The 14374-nt window shown below is 45.1% G+C and overlaps 1 protein-coding gene across 4 annotated transcripts in view; it reads left to right on the top strand.

Annotated features, from left to right (window-relative positions):
- The first annotated feature begins 2068 nt into the window (after positions 1–2068).
- The window catches only part of LRFN5 (leucine rich repeat and fibronectin type III domain containing 5), a 290723-nt gene continuing 278417 nt past the window's right edge, over positions 2069–14374 (top strand). For all 4 annotated transcript variants that reach the window (XM_020900466.2, XM_020900464.2, XM_070478001.1 and 1 more), the window contains exon 1: positions 2069–4092. The gene's annotated coding sequence lies outside the window, so the exon portion shown is untranslated. The remainder of the gene's footprint in view (positions 4093–14374) is intronic.

Below are 14374 nucleotides of genomic sequence, written 5' to 3'. Positions count from 1 at the left end.
TTTCAAATATAATGTTTAATGCACAAGAGGAAGGCTAAACTAAAGGAAGAGAGGGTGTTTTTGTGATCTTGGTAGGGCTTGCAACAGAGAATACTGCAAAGTTACACATTACTTATATACTACATGCTAGAGACGTTGATATCATCTTTCTTACACTACATATTAAAGAGAAGTTGCTATCACCTTTCTTATGCATGCATACACACACACACACACACACCCCCTTTACTCAGAAGCACCCAGGAAGATATTTGAACTTTGCCCTGTTCCCAGCTCTCCTTTTCTTACAGTGGGTTAAGTGTTCCCTCTCCTCATCTCAGGCCCGGCACTAGGAAAAAACAGAAAACGAAAAAGAAGTTATTCAGTCCAGCAATGCAAGGTCTTTGGGTTTCTCATTCAGCATCTCTATACTTTGGTCCCGAAGGGGAACTGCAAACCTTTAGCAGTTCCTATCAGCTCAGCAGGAAAGGGGACAGTGGGACAATCCCGAAGGAAAAATGAGTCACCCCCGCGTCCAAAAGTATTTGGAAGTGCTCGCTCGCCTCTGCTTCTGGTCCGCGCTGGTGCGACTCCGCCGCCCCTCAGTGAAGTCCCAGAAGCGGCCAAGTTTTAAGTGAAGAGAAGATGGAAGCACTCTCTCTCCCAGTTTCTCGGAGAGTCCCCGGACTTAGCTCGCCGCAGGTTTTTTGCCTTGGACTTGTCGGAAACCGGATTCTTTCACTTCGGGGAAGAGAAAGCCACTGGGGAAGCGCTGATGGCTTTAGTGGAGAGTCTCCCGGACCGCAGTGGTGTTCGCTGATAGCCTGCTCCGCGGTGCCCCCTTGGTCTATTTTTCGGAGGTGTCGCCGCGCAGTCCCTCTCCCGGACGAGTTCGCCTCTAGCTCTGAGACTCGGATCCTTCCGCGCCGCCCGGGCTCCGTGGAACTCGCTCCGGAGCCCGGGACCCGCGGCGCCAGCGAACCTGGAGGAAGGACCTGGAGGAAGGAGGCGTCTTCGGAACAAAGCCTCCGGGGGAGTTTGGCGCGGATTCCTAAACCCGGGACTGGACCGGGAGCCCTGAGGGTATAAGGAGGAACCAGAGGAAGGAGGAGATGGAGGACTAGCGAGAGCAGTTTCCACCTCAAGCACAACACCCCCCGCGTGCTTGCCCGACAGAGGCAGCTGTGCGGATCTTGCCTCCGCGTGGCGCACGTGTACGCGCTCGGGAGAGCCCGTGGGTGTGCCCGGGCGGGAGCGCGTCTGGCGCCCGCAGGGCAGCGCTGAAGCCTGGGAGAGCTCTATTGGTAGCAACATTCCAGAACGCCCCTATCCGAGGAGGCCGCTAGCACGTGGCTTTGCCAAGTAGGCCGGGAAGAGGCCCTTACCAGTCAGTTGCCTTCTGCAGCTCCCAGCTCTTCCAGTCTCTGGGCTCGGAGTGGTTTCTGGGCCACCCGGTCCCAAGCTGAGAGGGAGTTGCTCGCTGGGATCGAAGACCACGTGCTGGTGAACCGGTTAAAGAGAAGTAAAAGGATTTCCAGGCTCAGGAGATGCGAACAGCTCGTTTCATTCGGGGTCTCCCAGGAGGAAGCCTTTTCCGGGCCGGAGGAAGGGGGGCGGGGGTGGGGTTCGAGGAGAGAAACTTGGATTTGTGGACAGCCGACCCTCGGCTAGCGGGGCCCTGTTTCGCTCTCTCCCCACCCGTCTTCTCTTTCCTGCTTCAGACCTGTTCCTTGTCCCAGTACTCTTAGTGGCCTTGTCTAGCTTGTGATGACTGTTGGGTTTGTTTTCTGCCTTTGACAGTGTCCACCTGAGTCCACCTACTGCGTGATATTCACCTGAGTTGACTCGCAAATATAATGTTCCTTTTAGCTTTTGCGCCGATCCGATAATAGGCAAACTGTCACCTGCCACCAAGGGAACGCTGGAAGCCAGTCGCCGGCGAGCGAGATCCCCAAGTCAGCAACTTTGCGCCGCAGACATTCTCGGGGGTTATAGCTAATGACTTTTCCCTCTGCCATAAGCAGTCACATCCTGACTCGGTGACAACCCTTGATCCCATAACCGTGGGGGCAGTGGGCAGTCAGCAAGTCCCCCCCGCTTCGCCAGAGCCCGGGGATGCTCCTGGAAGTTCGCCTTCATCCTTCAGGTTTTCTGCTTTCTCCCCTCCCCCTACCTGCAACGCCCCCGCGCCTCGCCTGCCCGGGGATTTGCCGGCGCCCGACGGGCCCTCTTCTCTAGGAGGCCCGGGTAAATCAATCCGGAACACGCCCGGCTCCAAGGCGCGGAGGGCGGCGTGGCGGCCCCGGCGGGGGTCGCGCCTGAGTCGGAGTCTGGGCGGCGCGGCGGCTCCCGTCACTGCGGCGAGGGCCGGGCTCACGGCCGCGCGCCCGCCGCCGCCGCCTCCATGCTGCAGCGCGGGGCGCAGTTGCTCCCGGCCCGGCGGCTGCCGCTGTCCGAACACGCGGGCGCGGGCAGCCGGGGAGCCGGGCCCGCCTTGGTCGCCACCGCAGCGCGGGAGCCGGGCTGCCAGCCCCTCGCCTGAGCTGCGGACTCGCCTGGGAGCCGCGGGCAGCGGGCGGGGCACTGTGTGCAGTGGCGCGCAGGGAGGCAGGCGGCGTGTGCAGAGCGGCCCGAACTGAGGACTCCCGTGTGTGCGTGCGCGCGGGTGTGCGTGTGTTTGCGCGTGTTTTTCCTTCTTCCCTCGAGGATGGCAATGGCTTTGCAGCTGGCTGCTCCCCTAGGATTCTAGACTTTGTGGAGCTCCGGATTGTGAGCACAACCCACCCATATAATCCATTTTGCATGGTCGGTTTATATCGGGAGAAAAAGCGCAACTGGACGGGGGTGGGGCAGACCAGGGAAACCTTCTGGAAATACAAGCAGGCACACACAGCACTCACAGGAGAGGACGAATGAAAGACCTGCGAAGATGTCTGTAACCTCCTGGCTGGCCCTTCCGTTTTTCAGGAAAGATTTTGGATCGTTTCTACCTTTGGAAGTCATCTTGGCTATTTTTTTTTTTTTCTTTCTGTAAGCTCTCTTCAGCTGGTAGCGTGCGTGCGTGCGTGTGTGTATGTGTGTGTAATTGTGCGCGCACTTGTCTGATGCATTTGACTGTCTTTTATCCCACTGCCCAGAAGCAAATGTGTTAACTCGGCGTTGTGCCCTCGATGCCCGGCTTCTCACAGAGCGCGGAAGACGCCCAAACCCATTTTCCAGGCTGGATTCGGAAGGGCTGCTCAGCTGCGGACCCCTGTGTGTGGGTCGCTTTACCTAGAGGCTGGGAAAGCTCCAGTATTAACCTGCTTCCAGGTACATCACAAGGTCACCAGAGGGTCTTGCAACCGTCTTGTTTCTGTGCATCCAGACCTTCCTGTCTCGGCCAGGAGGATATTTACATTTTGGTCCACATAATTTGAAGGCAAAAGTTCAGCCTGTCGAGCGGCTTTCTGCACAATCAAGGTAACAAGAATTGCATTTCAAACTGCTTACCAAAATCCCCGACTCTTCGACTCTTCCTCGCCGGTTCCTGGCTCTCTCCTTCACACCAAAATGTCACCAGCTCTTGAATTACGTGGATTTGGGTCGGAAGAGAACTTGAAGAAAACGTGATAGAAAGGCTATGCCAGACCACTCTCTCTGCTGTCCTTGGTCCGGTGGGCATCGAAGCCGATCCTGAGGACCAGTACCCTCTTTGCTTTTCCTTCCCGGTGCTGTACTGGGGGGGTGTGTGTGCGTGTGTGTGTGCGTGCAAGTGTGAATGCGAGTGCGCGCGCGCCTGGCTGCGAGAGTGTGAGTGTGTGTGCTTGAGTGTGTGTCTGTGTGTGCGTGCGCGGCCTCCCTGCCTCTGCCCGCTCCCCGGGTGCAGAAACGCGGGTTTCATGGGGCGATCGCCGCGGATCCCCCACCCAGCGCGACCTGCGGGCAGCGGAGGCAGTGGCTGGAGCCGCCTCTCGGACTCCCTAGGATGCGGGTGCTGAGCTATGGCAAAGGGCAGCGAAGTGACGAGCGAGACCCGCGTCCGACTGTGAAAGCCACCTGGAGCCACCTTGCTGGGATTGTACCTGCTGGCAGAAAGTCTTCCTACGACCGTCTTTCCTCTAGAGGCACCAGGTAACAAGCAAATGACTAGCCGCCTCACCCAGTTTCCTTCTGATCTTATTTCTAGTGTCTTATCTGCATTGCAGGCTACTTTACTTATTAATGTTTTGAAAATCATTAAGAAGGGCTGTGTATCCAAGGGCGCTCTGTGATGTTGTAATACAAATTCTAGAAGGTAGAATATAAATCCATACGTGAGCACTTAATCTAGCAGTGAAAGCCTGAAAAATATGGATACACTCCCCCCTAAGTGATGCTTTTGGAAAGCTAAGCTTGTTGAACCTGTCTGAAGATGCCAGAGATTAAAATCCTGTGTTTCCTTCAGGCAATGGTTGCCACGGACCATTTGGTATCCAGCCCTCCCCAGATTGTGGAGTGCGAGAGGTTGTTTGGTTTCCACCCATCCTTTCAGGCAGGGATCATTTTGACCCTTCTCTACCTCTGGTGCCAGGTTGTTTTCCTTTCCTTATTGTGGTCCGGCTTGCCAGATCCTTTAGTAGTTGTAAATTAGGCGTCTGGAGACTTTAATTCGAAATAGAGTTTTCTTGGAACTTGCTTTGCATGGAAGGGAATTCACTGTCAGGAGTCTGTGTGTTGAGATATGGTGTTTAACTGCTAGGGTTTGCTTTTCTCTAGCAAAGTAGATCCATGAAAGAAGTCATTTTTCTATCTAGAGGAGCGCTGCTAAACCCACAGCCACCACCCCTATACCTTCCCCAACTGTATTGTCTCGGTTGTGGAGAGGGGCTTGCACGCGTGTGGTTTGTTTTTATTTTGTTCTGCGCCCCCCTCCCCGTTAATTTTTTTTGGTAATGTGTATTTTGAAAATTCTTGCCAGTGCCTTGATTTCCAAGGAGTAGGGTGGATTTGCGACTGCCTAATTAACATATTGGGTCTGATATGTTAAAAATGGAGATTCCAACCGCAGGCTGAGGCAGAACAAATTGAGTGAACTTCCAAAGCCCCTTACCCTCGCACCTCATTTCTCTCATTTTCTTATCCCATCATCTCTGCGTCCCCTACGGAAAATTTCTCTCCCTTCTCGAGGGCATTAGGATTAACAAGATAAAGCACTTCCAAAGTAGTCTCATCAATGTTTTATTCGACAGTGAAGGCGGTCTGAATAATTCAGCTGAGGAGTGCTCGTCTGTCTCCCGCCTTCGGGAGCTGCCTGCTGGCTGCACCCGGCGGAGGGTTCGGCCCGGCCGAGCGCACGGCGCCCGGCTCGGGCAGTCAGTGGCTGGGGGTGCTCCGCGGCTTTCTCTTTGCTCAAGCCGCCTGGAAAGTGAAGGGGCGCTTCCTGCTTTTCCTCCGCTGGCTGCGTGTTTTGTTTTTTTTTAATAGATTTCCATATGATGGCATTTGCAGATCACAAATGCCATTCGCTAGCTAGCTGCTCTCTCTGTCCCTGCGCCTTGATGTCGCCGACTCCTCTGGAGATTGGGCTCGGCTGCTGCTGCAGCCCTCGCAGGCTGGTGGTGCTACAAGGCCATGTTTGCAGCGGCCTTGGGGGCTGGGCTCCGCCACTGCAGCTGCCAGGCCCGCGGTGACACTTTCTTGGGGCGGGGCGGGAGAGCGCAGCGGGCCCCCTGGCAGGCAGCGGGCGCGTCGTGGCAGAGGTGGCCGCCTGGATTTGAGACGGAGGAGGTGGGGAGACACGCGTTGGGGGCTGGGGGGCAGTGAGGTCCCGCCCGACCCCCTGCGCGGGCAGCCCCCTCCCCCTTCTTCGTAAATGAATATTCAAGTGCATAGAAGGAAAGCTGGCAGCAAAAATGCCTTGATATTCAGATACAGCATGATTTCTCAGGATTCAAATCCTGAAACTTAAGTGTGTTTTTCCTAGTTTTCTATTCGTTCCTCTCTCCTCTCCCGTCTTGTTCTCCTGGATTTAATCAGGTCATTTCTACTCCTGTTTTACCTCCAATTGAAATCCCAGTGGAAAGACTGCTACCATCCCCCATAAACAGGAAGGAGTTGAGGGCCACTCTTCAGACAGATTTGCTCTGTAACTTTGAGCTCCTGGCGGACCCAAGAAAGGATACAGAGGATAACGCGACTTTAGCAGAAGAGCAGGTTCCCCCTATACTTTCCCCCTATACTTTCTGAAGAAAGGAAAGGGTACCGCCTGTATAAAAACTAAAAATAATTGGGAATTTGGGAGGAATTAGGTAAAGATTTTTTTTTCTTTCACCTTTTTCTTTTTATCTTTTAGTGAGTTTATTTGTATTTCTCCTATCACTCTGAAAATCCTAGTCAGAAAATTGATTTGTGTATACTAACAGTCTGACAAGGACACCTTTTTGTCCCCTAGATTTCTCCCCAATATTATTAGAACAGAAACAATAGCGTACTCATAATATTTGCTGGCAAATAAGATATCCCTGTTTAGAGGGTGCCCAAGAAACATAGGATGATGGTGGAGAATATTAGTATTGGGAAAATTGGGTATTTTTTTCATCTCCCTCCTCATTTCATTTCATCCTGGCCTTTTCTCATTAAGAATTCAGTCCTTTGCAGGTTAAGCCTTGTCCTTGTGCCCTCATCCTTAGGGAAGTTTGAAACAAATGTATTAACTGGGTCTTGAGTGCTCAGATGCCTAAAAATAGATTCTGGTGTCATTCATGTTTTAAAAATGCCATTCATTGGTGCATATTGGAGGTAGGTGAAATATCATAACCAAATAGACCTTTTAAGCATAGAGTTTCATGTTTAGAACTTCCTTAAGAAATGGAGCTTTCTGCCTCCTTTCCCTTCCCTTTTGTCTGGAGACAGAGACGTCCCAACCACTTTGAGGATCTGAGTCCAATGCCCTTGGTCAGTGTTGTACTTAGAGCTGACTTGACTTACGAATAGGTTGAGACTGTCACGTGTTGACAGAAAATTTCCTGGCAAAACCTTCCTTCCTTGTCAGCCTTCTTGTGGTCACTAATAAGAGGGGTAGAATAATAGGGAAGCCAGGACACCCCTGGAAACAGATGTGAGCATAGAGGCAGGTGGAAAGGAATTGTCATTTAACTCTTGTCCTGAAGACCATTCCTTTTTGTCATCTTTTCACTTTCTCTTTTCGAGAGAATGACCTTGAGCAACTCCAATCTCCTATGCTTCACATACCTCTTTTCCTCCTTCAGATATGTGATGTATATATGAACACGTGCACATACATGTACACACCCCTCATTTTTGAAATATCAGATTCTTGTGCTTGTGTGTTTGGGGAGGGGTTCATCAAGGTGTATCTCTGACTGATACCAGCCAGAGGTGATTTTCTTTCCTTTTCCTTAAGAGGGGATAGCAAGAGGTGTGGTCACTTGAGACAAGATTGACTCACCCTTATCCCCTCTTCCAGTATTTTTATCTCCTCTGACATTCAGTGTATTCCTGGTATTAAAGCAGTATGTGGTTATGGCACTGGTGTTTAAATGCCATCATATTATAACTGCCTTTAGTATTTTCATGAGTGACCATCAGTTTCCTTTTTTCCATTTAAACCAGTGTTCTCTTTCCTCTTGCTGCTTGAAGCACTTTAGACTTGGTAGTTTTGCTGAGTTTTCTAGCTGGTGAAATTAGGATCTTGCTTTCTGCTGATACTATTGCTATGTTGTTATGTGGTTGGGATGAAGTGCTTGCAGATTTTGAACAGTGTTCCTGTCTCTGCATCCTAGTTCTGTATCATAATTATTGTTATTTTAAGGGAAATTTACTATAAATAAGATTGCTGAGTATTTTTTGCCAATTTTGAAGTTGGAAGAAGAAAGCTACTTGAAATTTTCTGATGGGCTTAATTGGCTAATCGATTCACTCATTCCAGTGATTTTTATTTTCTGTATACTCAGAAATAAAACATATTGGCATTACTTTTCAGAGTTTGTTTATAGTATAAAGGGTTTTACGTTTTGTATTTCATTAAAGAATGAAGATCTAAATTCAGGCCTTTAAATAGATGTGATTGTGGCACCCTAGGATACATGACTAACAGGTAATTTTGCTACATCATTCCACTGACACACATGTGCATAGCTCTGCCTTGTTCAATAAACCTTGAGAGTGAGACCGCTTATTATATTTCTACAGCCCCCATTTTTATTCCTGTGGCATCCTTCAATCATTGAGGACTATTTAAAGTCTCAGGCGGTATAATTTGTCCATTACATGGTGTGTGCATGGTGAAATTAAGGAGTATTATGTTTATAAGTCTTGAAGCCATTCTGGTTAGAAGTGTACCATTTTTATTATACTCTATCAACATCTATGGTATGTTATTATGAAAACTCCAGTTTCATGTAAGCATAACAAGATATAGAAAAATAAGAATTTAATTCAAATATAGTGCTTTTTTAAAGCTTTTTCACCTTACTGTTCTGATAGATTCTGTTCTGACAGAATGCTTTTTACTGATCTATGACATAATTTAATACTAATTATGAAGATGGTTAACAAGTGATAGAAAATTGCAGAGGAATTACATGGTTATATAAATGCTCCATCATTTTACTGGTACCACATAAACCACATGAAAAGGCTTTCTTATTTAAACTACAAACTATATCAGTAAGACTTCTCAGAAATTGGCTTTGATAGCCTATGTTAATAATAAGTTACAAACTTGGTCACATTGAAGGAAAATGTTAATTAACTAATTTGAGTCTTCCTAGAAAATTTATTTTAATCTGTCTTTTAATCCCATGCTTTTCTTCTTTTCTTTGTAGGAGCGTATATGTAATATTTTTTGAAAAGCCTTTCTGATGGAATATTTTGAAATTGGTGTTATTATAATCTTTATGAAGAAAAATTGCAGAATTGCCACTGAATGTTGCATCTATTTTAGATTTTATAACCAAACAAAAGCTCCAGAAAAGAAGTAATAAGATACAGGAATAAAACTATAGGATCCTTTCCCCAGCTCTGAGAGTGCTTCTGAATTCTTAGAAAAATAATAAAAGAAAATGCCAATTAGTTCAATAGACACTCAACTAGAACTGGTAGTTAAGAGCTAGAAGCCAAAACAATGCTGTTTACATTATTGTATTTTCACTTTGTCCTTTGTAGCTCTTTTAAGGAAATGCTAAAACGATCTTAAGAATAGGTGTTAGTTGCTCTCTGGATTCTGTTACTCATGCTGACTCTTGTTTTCTCTCTTGGAGCTGTCATGAATGTTAGTGGTATCACTTCCAAAGTTATATTTGCATTAAAGTGGTTTACTAGTGTAAACATATCAACTCTGTACATGAAAACTAACTTTCTTGTATATTCTTTGGAAGTAAAGGCTCTGGTATTTTCATAGTAATTAGCTCTTTTTTTTTCCCCCTCATTGTGTGGGAAAGAACAATTTTTTTTTTACATTTTTTCCCATTTCCCAAGTTAGGTTAACAAGTGACTTATGTATACTTGTTTTATTAGTGCTAAGGCATTTGTATCTTATTCAGTTCAGTTCAGTCACTCAGTCCTATCTGACTCTTTGCAACCCCATGGACTGCAGCACACCAGGCTTCCCTGTCCATCACCAACTCTTGGAGCTAACTCAAACTCATGTCCATCAAGTCAGTGATGCCATCCAACCATCTCATCCTCCTCTGTCATCCCCTTCTCCTCCTGCTTTCAATCTTTCCCAGCATCAGGATCTTTTCCAGTGAGTTAGTTCTTCACATCAGATGGCCAAAGTACTGGAGTTTCAGCTTCAGCATCAGTCCTTCCAATGAATATTCAGGACTAATTTCCTTTAGGATTGTCTGGTTGGATCTCTTTGCAGTCCAAGGGACTCTCAAGAATCTTCTCCAACACCATAGTTCAAAAGCATCAATTCTTTGGTGCTCAGCTTTCTTTATAGTCCAACTCTCACATCCATACATGACCACTGGAAAAACCATAGCCTTGACTAGATGGACCTTTGTTGGCAAAGTAATGTCTCTGCTTTTTAATTTGCTGTCTAGGTTGGTCAAAGCTTTTCTTCCAAGGAGAAAGTGTCTTTTAATTTCATGGCTGCAGTCAGCATCTGCAGCGATTTTGGAGCCCCAAAAGATAAAGTACCTCACTGTTTCATTGTTTCCCCATCTATTTGCCATGAAGTGATAGGACCAGATGCCTTGATCTTAGTTTTCTAATGTTGAGTTTTAAGCCAACATTTTCACTGTTTCACTTTCATCAGGAGGCTTTTTAGTTCTTCTTTAGGAATTTGTATAGCAGCATTAAAATGCATATACTTTCTAGGGCAGCACTGAACACTGCACTGAGTACTTAGGACATATGCTTTATTCTTTTAATACATGGATAGTGATATCATTATATTATTAATATTCAGTAATATTCACATATATTTTAATATGAAATTCCTCACTAATAGAAATATGCCTAACTTTAAATAGAAATTTTAGGGTTATTTATAGGAATTGTGTAGGCTATTGGCCTTATATTGATTGTTCAAATATCAGGCACTTTAGCAATGTATAACAAGACGCTGAATGCTGACCTCAAGAAATTTATTTTCTTAGTAACATGGAAGATGTAAACAAATGCATAAGCTTGAAAGTAACTGATATTTTAAAATTCCGTTTTGATATTTTATGCTTTGTAGTAGGGAAAACAAGAGAAAATCAGGAAATTATAGCTGTGTTTTATGGACAACAGTATTGCAGAGTGGTTAGATACATGAATTCGGGGATTTCACACACCTTTGTCTCAGGCCTGTGCAACCTTGAGTGACTCTTAAAATCTACCTGACACTTAGTGTCCTTAGTTATAGAATGAAGCCAATTAAAAAAAAATGAAGCCGGTAATAAAAGACTTAACTGTTGCCGTCACCATCATCATTATCATCTCATCGTTAGCTATCATGAGGGTAAAGGAGGAAACTAAAGGAAGTGGTAACCGAATGACTTCAAAGTCTGTCCTTGGAGTTATAGACCCTCGGGATTCCAGGGAATGTTGAAGTTTGTCCACACCCGGGGATGTGCACTTCAGTGTCCTCAGAGATCGAGCAGAAGATAAAAAGCAGGGAACCTGGCTGGGTGTAAGAAACGGTAGGCTGTAACATCTCTGTTACACTGGAGAGTACCCAACTTGTCCAACAGGTTCAAATTTAAATTCAGTTTAACCCATGATGGGTCTGGCATGATGAAACTTTTGAGTTCTTCTGAGATCCATTCAGCCTTAAATTTTCTCAGAAAGCATTCCTTCCATGTGGTCATCTTTACTCACTTTGGGTACCTTCAGTGATTCCAAAATTTACTCCATGTAAAGTAGGATTATTCCATTTTTGTATAGTCATATCATTAAATTTCCTTTGGGGCACTGAGCCCAAAATCTGGCATCCCGTCAGTTAGACAGTTCAGTCGCTCAGTCGTGTCTGACTCTCTGAGACACCATGGACTGCAGTATGCCAGGCTTCCCTGTCTATATCCAGCGCCTGGACCTTGCTCAAATTCATATCCACTGAGTCATATCACTGAGTCAGTGATGCCATCCAACCATTTCATCCTCTGTTGTCCCCTTCTCCTGCCTTCAATCTTTCCCAGCATCAGGGTCTTTTCTAATGAGTTGGCTCTTCACATCAGGTAGCCAAAGTATTGGAGTTTCAGCTTCAGCATCAGTCCTTCCAATGAATATTCAGGACTGATTTCCTTCAGGATGGACTGGTTGGATCTCCTTGCAGTCCAAGAGTCAAGAGTCAAGTCCAAGAGAAGACTCAAGAGTCTTCTCCAACACCATGGTTCAAAAGCATCAATTCTTCGGTGCTCAGCTTTCTTTATAGTCCAACTCGCACGTCTGTACATGACTACGGAAAAACCATAGTTTTGACTATATAGACGTTTGTCAGCATCCTGTGGCCCCTAATTAATTTTAATATGGGCAGAGGGACACACAATAATTCTAATTCCCATTAACAGCACCTCAAACATTTAAATTCAGTTACTTGGGTTCCCAACCCATGATTGCTTTGCTTGTGATTAAACCTAACTTAATCTAAACAGGTTCGGGATTGTTTTCGATGTATCATGATTTCAAGCCTTTTACACTCATAAATGTTGTCATAAATCTTCATCATCACCTTCTTTGACATAGGTTTCGATTTGTTTGTGTTGTTTCTCACTGAAGTATGTTACCAGCACCAACACGCCCCATCGATCAGCTAGTGTAGAGTTGAACGGGGCCATTGTCTCCGTTTTTTGACACTGAGGAAAACAGGTACGTGCAATTATCCTCTGTCTAGCACTCATGTGAGTTATTGCTGTTTGATCAATGCACTCTTCCCTCTTGAGTTTGGACAAATCTTAAACATGTGTTTCTAAGATGCTGCAACTCATCAACTCAAATTTGGTCACACGATTTAAAGTGCTTGCCAGTCAGAGCCTAGACCTAGTAAAAATACCCAAGACCACTTTTTCAACATTCATATCACATGATTTGCTCATGGTGCTCAAATTAATTAGATCTTCTCCATTAAATATTGACAGAAAAGTAACTTATAAATTGTCATAGTGGTGTTCTTTTTAGCATATATGAGAAACAATGGAATGGAATAAGACATGGTAGATTTTCAGCTCACTCTCACTTGATGTGTTGGCTGCCTATGGCCTCTTTGATCTAGACAAGAATGATTCAAGGCCCATTCGTTGATTCCTTTAATAAATATTTCTTCATTATTTAATGCATGCTTTGATACTCTGCTAACTATTTCTCTTTGGAGAACCAATAGCCCAAATGACATTCTTATATTTTTGCCTCTTAATTTACCCTTAAACCTAGATGATACTGGTTTCTAAAAAATTACTAATTTGTGTAACTTCCTCCAGTATTAAATAAAATCCATGTATAGGCTTCTGGTAATTTCCCCAGCCTTCATATGAGGTCACCTCATAATTTCCAACAATGGGAAAAGCACTTAAGTACAAAAGGAAAGGACAGATTCTCGTTGTCTAGTATCCTTGCAAAATGAGTCTTCTGGTTCTTGACAGTCTCCATACTCTTGAATGTTATTCTTTTGAGGCATCGTGTTTAGAATTTTTTTTAGATGTTTTACTTTTAATGGAAATGCTGATAGTTATTAAAATAGATATACCAATTTTAAATGTAGTTAGCCTTTTCTTTATGAATTCAGGTCTTCACTGTATATGTTAGTGATTGCAAAAAGCCCTTGTGACCCAACCCATGACATGTTTAAGGCTGTCATGTTTATATTGATACTAAATTTTCTGCAAACTTCTTTTCCTTCCCTTCAATGTATGATTAAAAACATCTTTGCTGCGTTCTCATATAGCTAGCATTTTTTTCAGTGGGCTTGTTTTCCTTTTGAATTGACTGATGGAAATTTATTGACAGGGTATCAATTTTTAGGTGTTTTGGTAAAAGAGAGACTGAGGATGACTAAAATTCTAAGATCTTCTCTACTGAGGAAAGCATATGAGTTTTTCTCCATATATTGTGTGTGGAAAGCACTGAAAGATGTTAATATATCTTTGTTGTTGTTTAGTCGCTGAGTTGTGGCCGACTCTTTTGTGACTTCAGGGACTGGAGCCCTGCAGGCTTTTCTGTCTGTGGAATTTCCCAGGCAAGAATACTAGACTTAGGTTGCCATTTCCTTCTTTAGGGGATCTTACCAACCCAGGGATCGAACCCACATCTCCTGCATGGACAGGTGGGTTCTTTGCCACTGAGCCACCTGGGAAGCCCTTGCATGATGTATAATTAGATGATGATGCTGGTGATCAGTATCATAATCGTTTTCTGAGCATGTCCTCCCTGCACAGACGTTTTTACTTTCCTCTAATCCATGCAGTAACCTTTATTTTAGGCATGATTGTATACATTTTTAGAGGAGCAGATTGAGACTGAGGGCAGTTAATTTACTTGTTCATGATTATATGACTAAGAGATGACAGGGCTGGAATTCAAATATAAATATTTCTAATTCTAAAGAAGATGCTATATTTGCTGCGTCTAAGACATGTCCCTTTTCTCTACCTCTTAAAGCTGTTTTTCTTTTTGTTATATAAATTTGTTTTCATCCTCCTTCAAGGATGATGACTGTCTTCTGAATATGCCTCTTATCCTCAACTTCTTTTCCCTTTATGGGACTCTATGAATTGCCATGTGTCACATCTGGAAGTTTAAAAACTTTATGGTTATCCGTTGGGCTTCCCAGATGTGGCTAGTGGTAAAGAACCCGCTTGCCAGTGCAGGTAGACGTAAGAGATAAGAGTTCCATCCTGGGTCGGGAAGATTCCCTGGAGAGGAAATGGCAACCCACTACAGTATTCTTGGCTGGAGAATCCCATGGACAGAGGAGCCTGGTGGGCTCCAG

This window comes from Odocoileus virginianus, chromosome 16, assembly GCF_023699985.2.
Source record: "Odocoileus virginianus isolate 20LAN1187 ecotype Illinois chromosome 16, Ovbor_1.2, whole genome shotgun sequence".
NCBI lineage: Eukaryota > Metazoa > Chordata > Mammalia > Artiodactyla > Cervidae > Odocoileus > Odocoileus virginianus.
The sequence above is the reverse complement of the archived record's forward strand: the minus strand, read 5'-3'. Positions and strand labels throughout refer to the sequence as shown.